This window comes from Eublepharis macularius, chromosome 5 (genome assembly GCF_028583425.1).
Source record: "Eublepharis macularius isolate TG4126 chromosome 5, MPM_Emac_v1.0, whole genome shotgun sequence".
Lineage (NCBI taxonomy): Eukaryota > Metazoa > Chordata > Lepidosauria > Squamata > Eublepharidae > Eublepharis > Eublepharis macularius.
The window spans coordinates 161,698,256-161,709,722 of NC_072794.1; the positions used below are offsets into that span (position 1 = coordinate 161,698,256).

The 11,467-nt window shown below is 45.8% G+C and overlaps 1 protein-coding gene across 1 annotated transcript in view; it reads right to left on the bottom strand.

Annotated features, from left to right (window-relative positions):
• Positions 1–10,963, bottom strand: part of RBBP8NL (RBBP8 N-terminal like) — a 66,767-nt gene extending 55,804 nt beyond the window's left edge. Inside the window, exon 1 of the mRNA XM_054981187.1 lies at positions 10,877–10,963. The gene's annotated coding sequence lies outside the window, so the exon portion shown is untranslated. The remainder of the gene's footprint in view (positions 1–10,876) is intronic.
• Positions 10,964–11,467: the final 504 nt, after the last annotated feature.

Below are 11,467 nucleotides of genomic sequence, written 5' to 3' on the forward strand. Positions count from 1 at the left end.
CTGGTGCCAGTGCTGAGTCTAGATATAAATTAATCATTGGAGAGCAGATAGCAGCACTCCATTTGGGAAAGTCTTTAAATTAGTGATCCCCAGAACGGTGCCACCAATGTGTTTTCTGGCGCCCACTTGCCTTTTCCTCAGAGCATCAGTTGCAAAGCAGAGAAAACAGAAGTCCAGTGGTACCTTAAAGTCTACCAAAGTTTATTACAGCACGAGCTTTTGTAAGCAATGCAAAGAGCCAATCCTGCCCTTGCACCTCCACAAGGTAGGGGGTGCTTTAGAAGGGCCTGGGGGCATTGCCTTTGCTCCTGCAGAGAGGGTCTATTGGGAAACAGGCGCCTCTCTCATAGGAGGATGCTTGGCCTGCAGCCTGCCAACATTTTTTGTTTGGTGCCAGCCAGCCAGCCACCCACCCACATGCCGGACATTTTGTCGAGGTTCCCACTACCTCTTCTCAAAAATTCCACAAGCTCTCACAGGCTCAGCAAAGTTGGAGACCCTTCAGTGCATGCCTGATTTTCAGCTCTGGAAGTAGTCTTCCTGTACACATTCTCCCCGCTTGGCATACTAAAACCTCTGCATGGACAGAGTATGCATTTGCAAGCAATCAGGTGCACCTTGCATGCAACGAGAGGCGAGGGTGAAGGGAGCTAAGAAAGCCTTCCTGCATCGGCCGTCATCCTTCCCGTACGGCAGGTTGCCTGGAGGGCAGACGACGAGGTGTGGTTGATTCAAGTGAACACAGAACTGCAAATTCTAGTTTTGACACCAGATCCTCTTACAGCACTAGACAAATAAAGGGCATATTTTTTAATTTACAAGGTAGAGAGAGTTTGCCACTTGATTGGAGTAGGCGGGAAGAATTCAGCCCGGCCTACTCTTCTGCCTTTAAAGCAGCTTGACCTGCGGAAAGGTGATGGTGGTGGAGAGTGCCTTCAAGTCATAGCTGACTTATGGTGACCCCTAGTGGGGTTTTCATGGCAAGAGACTAACAGAGGTGCCTGCCTCTGCAGCCCTGGTCTTCGTTGGAGGTCTCCCATCCAATTACTAACCAAAGCCGACCCTGCTTAGCTTCTGAGATCTGACAAGATCAGGCTCACCTGGGAAATCCAGGTCAGGGCCTGGGGGAAGCAGGGGAATCTTTTTCAAGACATGGAGGTAAATGCTGCTGTAGCATAGTGGTTAAGTGGCAGGGCTGTGAATCAGCAGTCTGCTGGTTTGAATCCCATGTCCTCCTGCTCTGCAGACAGCCTTGGATAAGCCACTCCTCTAAGTCCAGCTCCCTAGTCAATAACACTGACTTTGTTCTCTGCTCTGAGCCGGGCACTAATCTGCCCAGAAAGGCGTCATATAAGCACACTGTTTTTACTACTACTACTACAACGATAAAAATTATCCCTCTCTAGTGGGTGTGGTGTTTTCATTTGTGTATGTATTTAGATATCCACTCCCCGCTTTTCTCTCCAGTGGGACCCAGAGTAACTTACTATATCATTCTTCTCTCCTCTATTTTTTCATCCCAACAACAACCCTGCTAGGTAAGCTGGGCTGAAGCAGAATAACTGGCCCAAGGTGAGCTTCTGTGACAGAGTGAAGATTTGAACCAGGGTTTCCCGGGTTGTAGTTTGACACTCAAACGTTAGTTGAAAACTGTTATAAAAGTTTTGTACACAAGTAATAAATAAAATGTGTCAAATTGCTCCAAGGCAGGGATCCTCAATATGACTGAGCACGTGGGCACTTTTATAAAATTGAGAATGGAGAGTGGATGCCACCATAAAATGGTTTGGTGCTAGCACCAAACACAAAATGGTACAAATCTGTAAGTCAAGCATTTTTTTTTAACGGTGGAGACAACTGATTCCAAATAGGCGGGCCCTGCAAATGCAACGGAGATGCTTCCTGAGTTCCTGTGAAGTACTCCTTGCTCCAACAAGTTGGAGGAAAGCCCGAACGAGTTCTTTGCTTTGACACAGAAGCAAATCGATACCAGGAAACTCATAGGTGGGTAACATGGTGTTTATGGACCCAAAGTGGATGATCAGTGCTCTAGGGGGAAAAAAACCAGGAACTGATCTACTCAATAGAGCTTCCTCGTTTTGGTGAGTTTTTTTTTTAAATCATAGAATAATAGTGTTGGAAGGGACCTCTGGGGTCATCTAGTCCAACCCCCTGCACAATGCTGGGAATTCACAATTACCTCACCTCCCCACACCCCCCAGAGACCCCTGCTCCATGTCCAGAAGATACAGAAAAACAACAGGAGAAACCTCCACCAGAGACTACAACAATTACTCCGTATATAATTTACATAATCAAATTGAAAGTGCTGTAAGTGCAAGCCACAATATATGTATAGATCTTCACAGTGTTACATCCATTAAATTTTTTTCTTTTACAGGATCTAACAACCAACTGCCATATAGAAGGTAAGCATTGCCATCTCCAAAATATTAACAATAACCTCTGCATAATTTTTCTCTTTACCGGGTCCCCCAATCAGCTCCTGACAGACAAGTGTGGAAAGTAAGCGTTGCTTAGCGGTATAGTCCAAATGGTTAAATCTGTTCTTTTTTCCTTTTTTCACAGGCATAAAGACTCACAGATGGAAAATCCCACGTTAAACGTAGACTGTGGTCCAAAAGGGAAAATGGCCAATGGGATTGCCAGCTTTTTGTTCAGCCCATTTCAGGGTTCTTCTTCATGGGCCGTGTAACGTACTTTAAAAGCGATCCATTCTGTTTTTCATACAAAAGTTGGTTGAAAACTATCGGTTCGGTCACGTTGGTTGAAAGCTGGCTAGCTTTTGCCCAGAAGATGGCAAAACACCCCCAGGATCCCTAGCCAAACTGGCCCAGGGAAAATTGCTACCTGACCACAAGGTGACAATCGGCCTTACCCCGGGTGTGTAAGAAGAGGCTACACGAACTAAGCACTGATGTAACCCTTCCTGCCCTCCCTCTCATGATCTGCCTGAGTTCACAGAATCAGCATTGCTGTCAGATGACGAAATACTTTTAAAAATATTTTTAAATTCATAGCCAGATTCCATTTACGAAATCCTCATAATGGACTTATCGAAATCTAGTAGTGGGTAATGCTGACTGAGTGAAAGTATGTGGCCATTTTTATGGTGGTGGAAGGGCAGCAGAACGCCCTATCTCTTTCTGTAGTGCCCTATCTACCCCAAGCCTATGGAGCAATTTAATTGAGAAGGAACTCACGGCTTGTCCTCTACTATAATGTGCCATAGAACTGGGCAAGATGTCCACTAAAGGTCCAGGTCACCAACACAGACACTGAAGCTGTTGTTGGAAGCTGACAGATCCCACTCCAGGATAAATAGCTGCTAATCTTGAACTTGCAATGTGTTTAAGGTGCCAACCTCCAACTCCAAGTGGGACACGGAGATTCCCGTAATCACAACAGATCTCCAGACGACATGGATCAGATCACTTGGAGAAAACGGCTGCTTTGGAGGGTAGTCTGTATGGCAATATACCCCTCCTCAAACTCCACCCTCCCCATCCTCTAGTCCCAGACCTCCAGGAATTTTCCAACCTGGAGCTGGCACACCTAAACGTAACAGCGGCCAGTGACACTTGATGCTGCATCATTATGTGTAGTGGGTGGGGGAAGCAACGTGATCTCATCCAGGAAGAAAGATGGACTGATTTAAGTAATGCACGGGGATGGGGTGGGGTGGGGTGGGGTGGAGAGACTAGCTTCTCCGTTCCCATGTCAAGACGAGGTTGACTGTGTTTGTCGGGCAAGTTCTCATGGGTTAGAGCAGGGGTCCCCCAGCTTGTTGAGCATGTGAGCAGTTCTAGAATTTTGAGAACAGGGAATGCGTGCCTTAGGGGTGCCAGCTCCAAGTTGGGAAATTACTGGAGATCTGGGGTGTGAAACCTGGAGAAACCTGGAGAAAGTGGGGTTTGGAGAGGGAAAGGACCTGGGCATGGCATAATTCCATAAAGTCCACCCCCAAAAGTAGCCATTTCCTCCAGGGGAACTGATCTCTGTGGCCTGGAGACTAGTTGTAATTCTGGGAGATCTCCAGCCACTACCTGGAGGCTGGCAACCCTAGCGTGCCTCCAGAAAATGGAGGGCTAGGGCCAGAAAATGGCTGACATTTGGGTACTGAGGCACATAAGAAAAAGTTGGAAAGTTGCAAGCCAAGCATCTTCCTAGAATTGTCAGTTTTTTCTGGGACTTCCTGTTCCAATAAGCTACAGGAAAGCCAGGACTGGATCTTTGCTTTGGGAGAAGCAGCACCAGGCACTAGGAATCCTATTGGTGGCAGGGATCCCAGGTCTCCCGCTAGGGGCAGGAGATTCCCCACTCCCACTCCCCACCACTCACCTGGCTGGTGAGGGGGGAGTGTGGGGGAACAGGGCATGCTCTTGGACCTGTGTGATGATGTCATTTCCCAAGACAGCTCTTGCGCTTTGCAGTGGGCCAATTCAGGCCCCAAACGGGCTGAATCAGGCTTGTTTGGGGCCCAAATCGGCCCACTGCGAAACACAGGAGTGCGCCTGGCCCCTGCGTGATGACATCACTTCCTGGAAGCGATGTCATCACACAGGCCCAAGAGTGCTCCTGCATTTCGCTTGTGCGCAAGGAGCAAAGAAAAGGTGAGTGCTGTGTTGCCCCCTCCCGCCAGGAGGGTAAGGGAATCTGGTAACCATAATTGGTAGGTGCCATGGTGCCCATGGCTACCAAACTGGAGACTACTGGGATAGAGGTTGCATTAGGAAGAATGGTAAAGTGGATTGTGCTCCTTTGAATAGGGAAAAAATGTAGATCCCAGAATGGATCCAACTGAAGGACTAAACTCTGCAATCGCGTGCATTTTTCTGGTTAGACCAGGCATAAAAGCTCCATTGAAACACCCCATTGCACAATCCTATGCTATGTGGTATGCATGTGAATACTGGAGCCCTGTGGGCAGAGCTGATCCCGTGGGTCTTCTCCCCTTCTGAGTATTGCCCTCCCAGATAATTGGATAGAAAACGCCTGCTTAATTGACATCACCCACATGGTTTCAGTAACCGCACGCATACAGCAGCGTGGAATCACAGCGCGCAGAAGCAACCCCCACACTACCGTGGATGCGGGAGGATCCTCGGTGCACATGCAATATGAAACAGATTTATTTATTTGCGTACTTCTTTTAGACTCTGCCTTTCTCCCCAATGGAGACTCAAAGTGGCTGACGTCATTCTCCTCTCCTCCGTTATATCTTCACAGCCCTGCGAGGGAGGTCAGGCTGACAGAGTGCGACTGGCCTAGGGTCACTCAGCAAGCTTCCGTGGCAGAGCAGGGAGATCGTCCTCTGATTCTCCAACCACTGCATTATACTGGCTTTCGAGGATTTGCACAAATGTAGACACAGTCCAGTTCTCGCAGGGCTTGCTTTGGTTTAGGCCAGTCCTTTACGTCTTTGGCTTGCTTCCACATGGTGGTTTTCTTTGCTTTATCATCCCAAATGGAATGTTTTTTAGGGGTGGAAGCATTCATACAATATCGTGATCCAATAGGGCTCCCAATTGTTCTCCCCTTTCTTTGATATTCTTCCCCCCCAAACCTGTTATCATGCAGTCTGGATGGGAACGTACGCATTTCCAAAGATTCTGTAGCCCCACCAGAACCATTTTTCTACCTGTACCAATTTCCCTGCTGCACCACTGGAAGGCTATTTTAAAAGAAATGGTAATTGCTGTAGCACTATGACATTTATTAATAAAAGGGGGGGACCTCATAAGGCCCTTTGGGAAAATGATGGCTGATGGAGGAAAGAGGACATGTGGATGCTCTGTTGTGAATGCGCACACCTCTGCATTCACAGTGGTGAAGAATGCAAAACATAAGCCTCCCTGTGTGGGCTCATCCTTTGATGTAAAACATTCATTTACAGCAATACAATTGGGAAGTCCTTAGTTGTTACCGAATGGAGGCTTTTTAATCCAATGTTCATAGATCCAGAGGAGTTAGCCATGTTAATCTGTAGTTTCAAGATAGTAAAGAGTCCAGTATCACCTTTAAGACTAGCCAACTTTATTGTAGCGTACGTTTTTGAGACCCACAGCTCTCTTCGTCTGAAGCATCTGTTGGTTAGTCTTAAAGGTGCTACTGGACTCTTTACTATAATCCAGTGCTGGGAGCAAGGATTCAGCATGCTTCACACCTGAAAGGTATACAGGGTTGTGATGGCTCCTGTATTGGTCACTCCTAGTTCCAATGGCATGTTACAGAAGACTGGGAGCATCGGACTAAGTTGCACAATTAAGAGAGAGTTGATTATCAAATCTAAGCTTGTTTGTACATCTTATATCACTTCACTACTGGTTCTGTTTACCACTGGAGCACTAAATCAACTGATGGGGCAGTGGCTGTCTGGAAACTGCAGCAAGAATAACTAACACAATCTATGAAGATTTTGGGGTGGAGCTCTGCTTTTTCATAGATAATCTCCTTGTGTTTATATACCTCTCTTCTGGACAGATTAGTGCCACACTCAGAGCTGTTTACAAAGTGTCTCTGCAACAGACACCCTGTGAGATGGGTGAGGCTGAGAGAGCTCTGAGAGCTCTGAGAGAGCTGTGACTGACCCAAGGTCACCCAGCTGGCTTCAAGAGAAGGAGTGGGGAATCCAACCTGGCTCTCCAGATTAGAGTCCTGCTGCTCTTAACCGCTACACCAAACTGGCTCTCTTTTTGTTGCTTGTTTTCAGTGCTTTCTTTTGGAGGCCGCATAAGGCTGTCTGACATATGAGATGTGCTGCTCAGGATAGATTTTGAGATAGGTTAGCAGCAGAAGTCCTGTGTACATTTACTGCTCCCGAGACACTAATTTGTGGTTTGGTTAAAACCCTGCAGATCCCAATTTCCTTTGTGTTCTCCAAAGATCAAAGGAGCTAGTCTTTGATCCTGCTGGATTTATAGTTGGAAAAAGTCATCAGTGAGTAGGGTTGCCAACAGGCCTAAAGAAAAATATCCTGTTCCTTTAACTGAGGCTTAGAGTGCAATCCTAAGCAAAGTTATTCCAGTATAAGCCCATTGATTTCTATGGGCTCAGGCTGGAGCAACTCTGCTTAGGATTGCAGTGTGGAAATGGGCAGACAATTTTTTCATGGCATGAGGGTAAATAACTTCTGATTAAACCTCTGTTTCCATGACCTGGACAGCCCAGGTTGGCCTTGCTTAGTACTTGGTTGGGAGACTATCAAGGAAGTCCAGAGCAGTTATGCAGAGGCTGGCAATGGCAAACCACCTCTGAAGTCTCTTCCTCTGAAAATGCTATGGGGTTGCCATAAATTACTTGCATTTCCCAGCACCAAGCCTCTATTAAATGGACAGGACATTTTTTTTCTCCAGGCAGTTGGCAACCATATATGTAAGAGTCTCTGTACACGAGACATCTTACATGGGGACGCTCAAGTGCAAGGAGACGCAATGTTAGACGGGAAGCGTAGTCTAAAAAGACAGAGACAAAGGCTCTGTCAATTCCACCTCTCTACACAAGGGTAGTTTTAAAATACAGAGTGGGTGGAGATCGCTCCTCAGAGGGTTTGTTAATTTCATCTTTGCCTCCCCCAAAGAGAGGTGAAATTGACAGAGGTGCAATTGACAGAACCTTCCAAGAGGAGAAGATTAAATTAACAAACCCTCTGAGGAGCGATCTCCACCCACTCTGTCTTTTAAAACTATGCTTCCCAGCTAACGTTGCATCTCCCTACACTTGAGTATCCCTGTGTAAGATGTCTCGTGTAGAGAGACTCTAAGTGTTTACCCACAAATGTGTGGTGGATTGAAAAAAATGCAGTGAATCAACTGATCATCCCAAGGTAAGCAGTAAGAGCTGAAGGCTGGTGGAATCAACTACCACCCTCTGCTGTCTTAGTCTCTTGACTGTTAAGTCCGCCATCCTCTCTCTTCATATCATTTGCTGATCTGCTCTGACTTCACAGGGGAGAATCACCTCTCCTCTGGCTGCCATTGACTTAGTTGCTGTGATGTTGCTGTGCTGTGACGTTGCTGAAGCTCTGCACAGAGATACTAGAATGTAACTTTCAAGGCCCACCTGCAACTTTTGGTAAGCAAGTATCATTGGGAGCCTTTCAAATGACACCTTTATGCTAAGCAGCTGCACTTTTTAAATGCAAATGAGCTGCACATTCTTTTATGCAAATCAGCAGGACTTTCCGGGCAGCTTGTAGTGCGCAAACATTTTTATAGGTCTATTAGTGTGCAAAGAGCTATAAGTCCTTACATTAGTTGTCCTGGAGAGTGGTGGAGAGCGCCCTCAAGTCACAGCTGACTTATGGCGACCCCTGGTGGGGTTTTCATGGCAAGAGACTAACAGAGGTAGTTTGCCATTGCCTGCCTCTGCAACCCTGCTCTTCGTTGGAGGTCTCCCATCCAATTACTGACCAAGGCTGTCCCTGCTTAGCTTCTGAGGTCTGACAAGATCAGGCTCACCGGGCCTATCCAGGTCAGGGCCCTGGAAGCTGAGCTGATATTATTTATTATATAAAACTCTTAATAAAAAAAGAGAGTAAGCGGATACTGAGTGATTCCGCACATGTTGGATAATGCACTTCCAATCCTCTTTATAGATCATTTGGAATGGATTTTTTCATGTGTGGAACAAAAAAAATCCACCTCAAATGATTGATAAAGTGCATTGAAAGTGCATTATCCAACGTGTGCGGAATCAGCCACTCGTTCCCATTTTACTGATATAGGAAAAAGAGAAAAAAGTGACTTCCCCAAGGGCTTTCAGCAAATTTTCAAGGCTGAACAGAGACTGGAAACCACATTTCTACAGTTGAAACCCAACACAGCCTAATAGGTAGGGAAACTCTCTATCCAAGGACTTCATAGAAAATTATTCTGAGATAGGCATGGCACAGAATCAGAGATCCCTTCCCGTCTGTGTCTTGGCACCTGCAATGTTTCTGAAAATATGCTGATTAGGCTACAGAAGTGACCTGCCACCCATTAGATTGTCCATCTCCGGCTAACTGCACAACCCTTCCCAGTCTGACATCAAAAAGGGTAGTCGATAAAGGAACTTTGCGCCAAGTCGCCAAGCAAGTAAAGCAGAGAGTGGAACTTCTTTCCATTGGTCTCCACCCTTTGTATTTGCTATTGCTCGGTACTGCCTATAGCATTGGGGCAATCTTTTGCCTTGATGATACCCGGGGAGGCAAGCCAGAGAAAAGTTGTGCAGCAAGTCTGAAATCCAGAGTAAGCAGAAGTGTTCCAACACCAGCCACCACCTTCTCTGTACATGAACTCACCTCATGTTAATGCGCAATGTGGAATGACCAGTTACTTCTTAGAGCAAATCCTGGGAAAGCTAAACAAGGGATGATACAGGGCTAACTCTCGGATTCGTCACAGAAAATGATAATGAACTGCATAAGACAGTATCCGGTTGATAGTAAAAGCCCCAAGTCCATGGATCTGAATTGCTAAGGACCCACGCCGTTCTGTCACATGGACTGTCCAAGCTGGGCATGAACTTTGCCACTTCTGTTTAGTACTTCACACCTCTTTTGTGTCAGCCTTGTGCTAAGAAACGAGTCTTCCCAACACGAACTTCTAATGAAAATGTTCACAACCAGTTCAAAGGCTGATATAAACATACACACACACACAAAGGGAATGACAGGTACATTTTCTTCCCAACGAGACTTCAAAGTCCAAAACCTTTTTTTTTAAAATCAGGATTTATTTGGGACGAAGCTGACAGCTCGTGTTAATACTTACACACAGCCTTCCTCCATGGAGAAACTTTGACTGTTACAGTTATTTGGCTACTCTAAGTTCAATAGCTACGTTTCACGTAGCTAACCACGTTGCTTTGCAGTGGAACAGCAGGATTTGAGTCCAGTGGCACCTTAGAGACCAACAAGATTCCAGGGTAGAAGCTTTCAAGTCAAAGCTGCCTTCTTCAAGTATCTGCAGAAGGGAGCTTTGTCTCTCAAAAGCTTACACCTTGAAAGTTGTGTTGGTTTCTAAGGTGCCACTGGATTCAAATCCTGATAAGATAGCTAAACGGAACACCTATATTCAGAGGGGGTGTACTGCTGCTGCTTGGATGGGGTAAAGAACGAAGGAAGGCTTCCTTGGAAGCATCAAGCTGTTGGAAATGGGATGCCAGACAAGATGGACCCTTGGTCTGATCTAACAGGGCAGAGATTATATTAAAATAATTTTGCATCAGTACCAACAGACATACAGAACAGCCACATGCAATACCGTCTGTTCACATCTGCTCACACAAGAACGTAGGATCTTTCGTATCACACAGAATGAGTCAACAGCCAAATGGTGCTAGGCAGTTACAGCTCCAGTTCTCAGAACACTTTCCCGAGAGTAAGCCCTATGGAATATAATGGGCTTTACTTTTGAGCAGACCTGCTTCGGACTTCTCCCTAAGTCTTCTGCATGCATAAGGAAAAGGTTGCTTTGAAATAAAGCAAGTTTAAACGTTGACAAAAGCAACCTCAGGAACACGCAAATGGAAGAACGTGAGTCTAGTATTTGGTCTCCAACAGCGGTCAGCCAGATAATAAACAATGAAATCATTCAAAGAACCTGTCAAATGACAACCATATTTGATAGGGGCACAATTCAAATTTCTTTCGACCGCCTCTAGAGCCCCCTGCTTATATAAATCCCCCCAAGTCCTTTAGAAGGAAAGAAATTTTGGATTTGAGCGGCCTACACCTTACTGAAGGCACTTTTTCTTGGAGAAGACCTCACTACATGGACACAGGGCACGAGTTCTCTTCTTCCAAGCCATATGCTGTCTTAGTGGAAAACCTCTGGACCAAATCCATCCCAAATACAATAGCAATACTCACATCAGACTGATGGACTCTCTGCCTCTCTGTCTCCGTCCTTTTTCTCTCTCGATTCCTGGAACTCAGTATCAGGTCATGATAGAGAAGCAAAAACCCAGTGAATGCCGTAGAGATAGGAGAGAACAGTGTGGGTATATTTGCACAGACAATAAGCCATAATTTTTTTTTTTGTATTTCGGTCAAACTTGCTGTACAGGTTTGCTTTTCTTTAACCCAGCAATAGAAAGGCGCTTCAGTGGAGCTAAAGCTGATGAACAGGTTTTGCTATAATACAAAGAACTGGCCAGACGGGTTTGGCACAAACTCCACATAGAGATTTGATTGTTTTCCCATAATTACAGCTCAGTGTTGAGTATTTGGTCAAAGTCAATCACCTTAACAAAACAGGCCCGTTTCTTCTTTCTTACTTTTTCTTTTTGCCTCTCTCTCAGTAAGGCATCCAGCATGAAGATAGGAACTCTTGTTTCCTTTTTCATATTTGCAGCTTGCATAGATAAGGAAAAAATATGCCCAGCTACCGAGTTAACGCTCTGTCATAATGTTTTTGTCAGGCTATGGATGACAGGATACAGCAGACAGATCTCTGGCCCA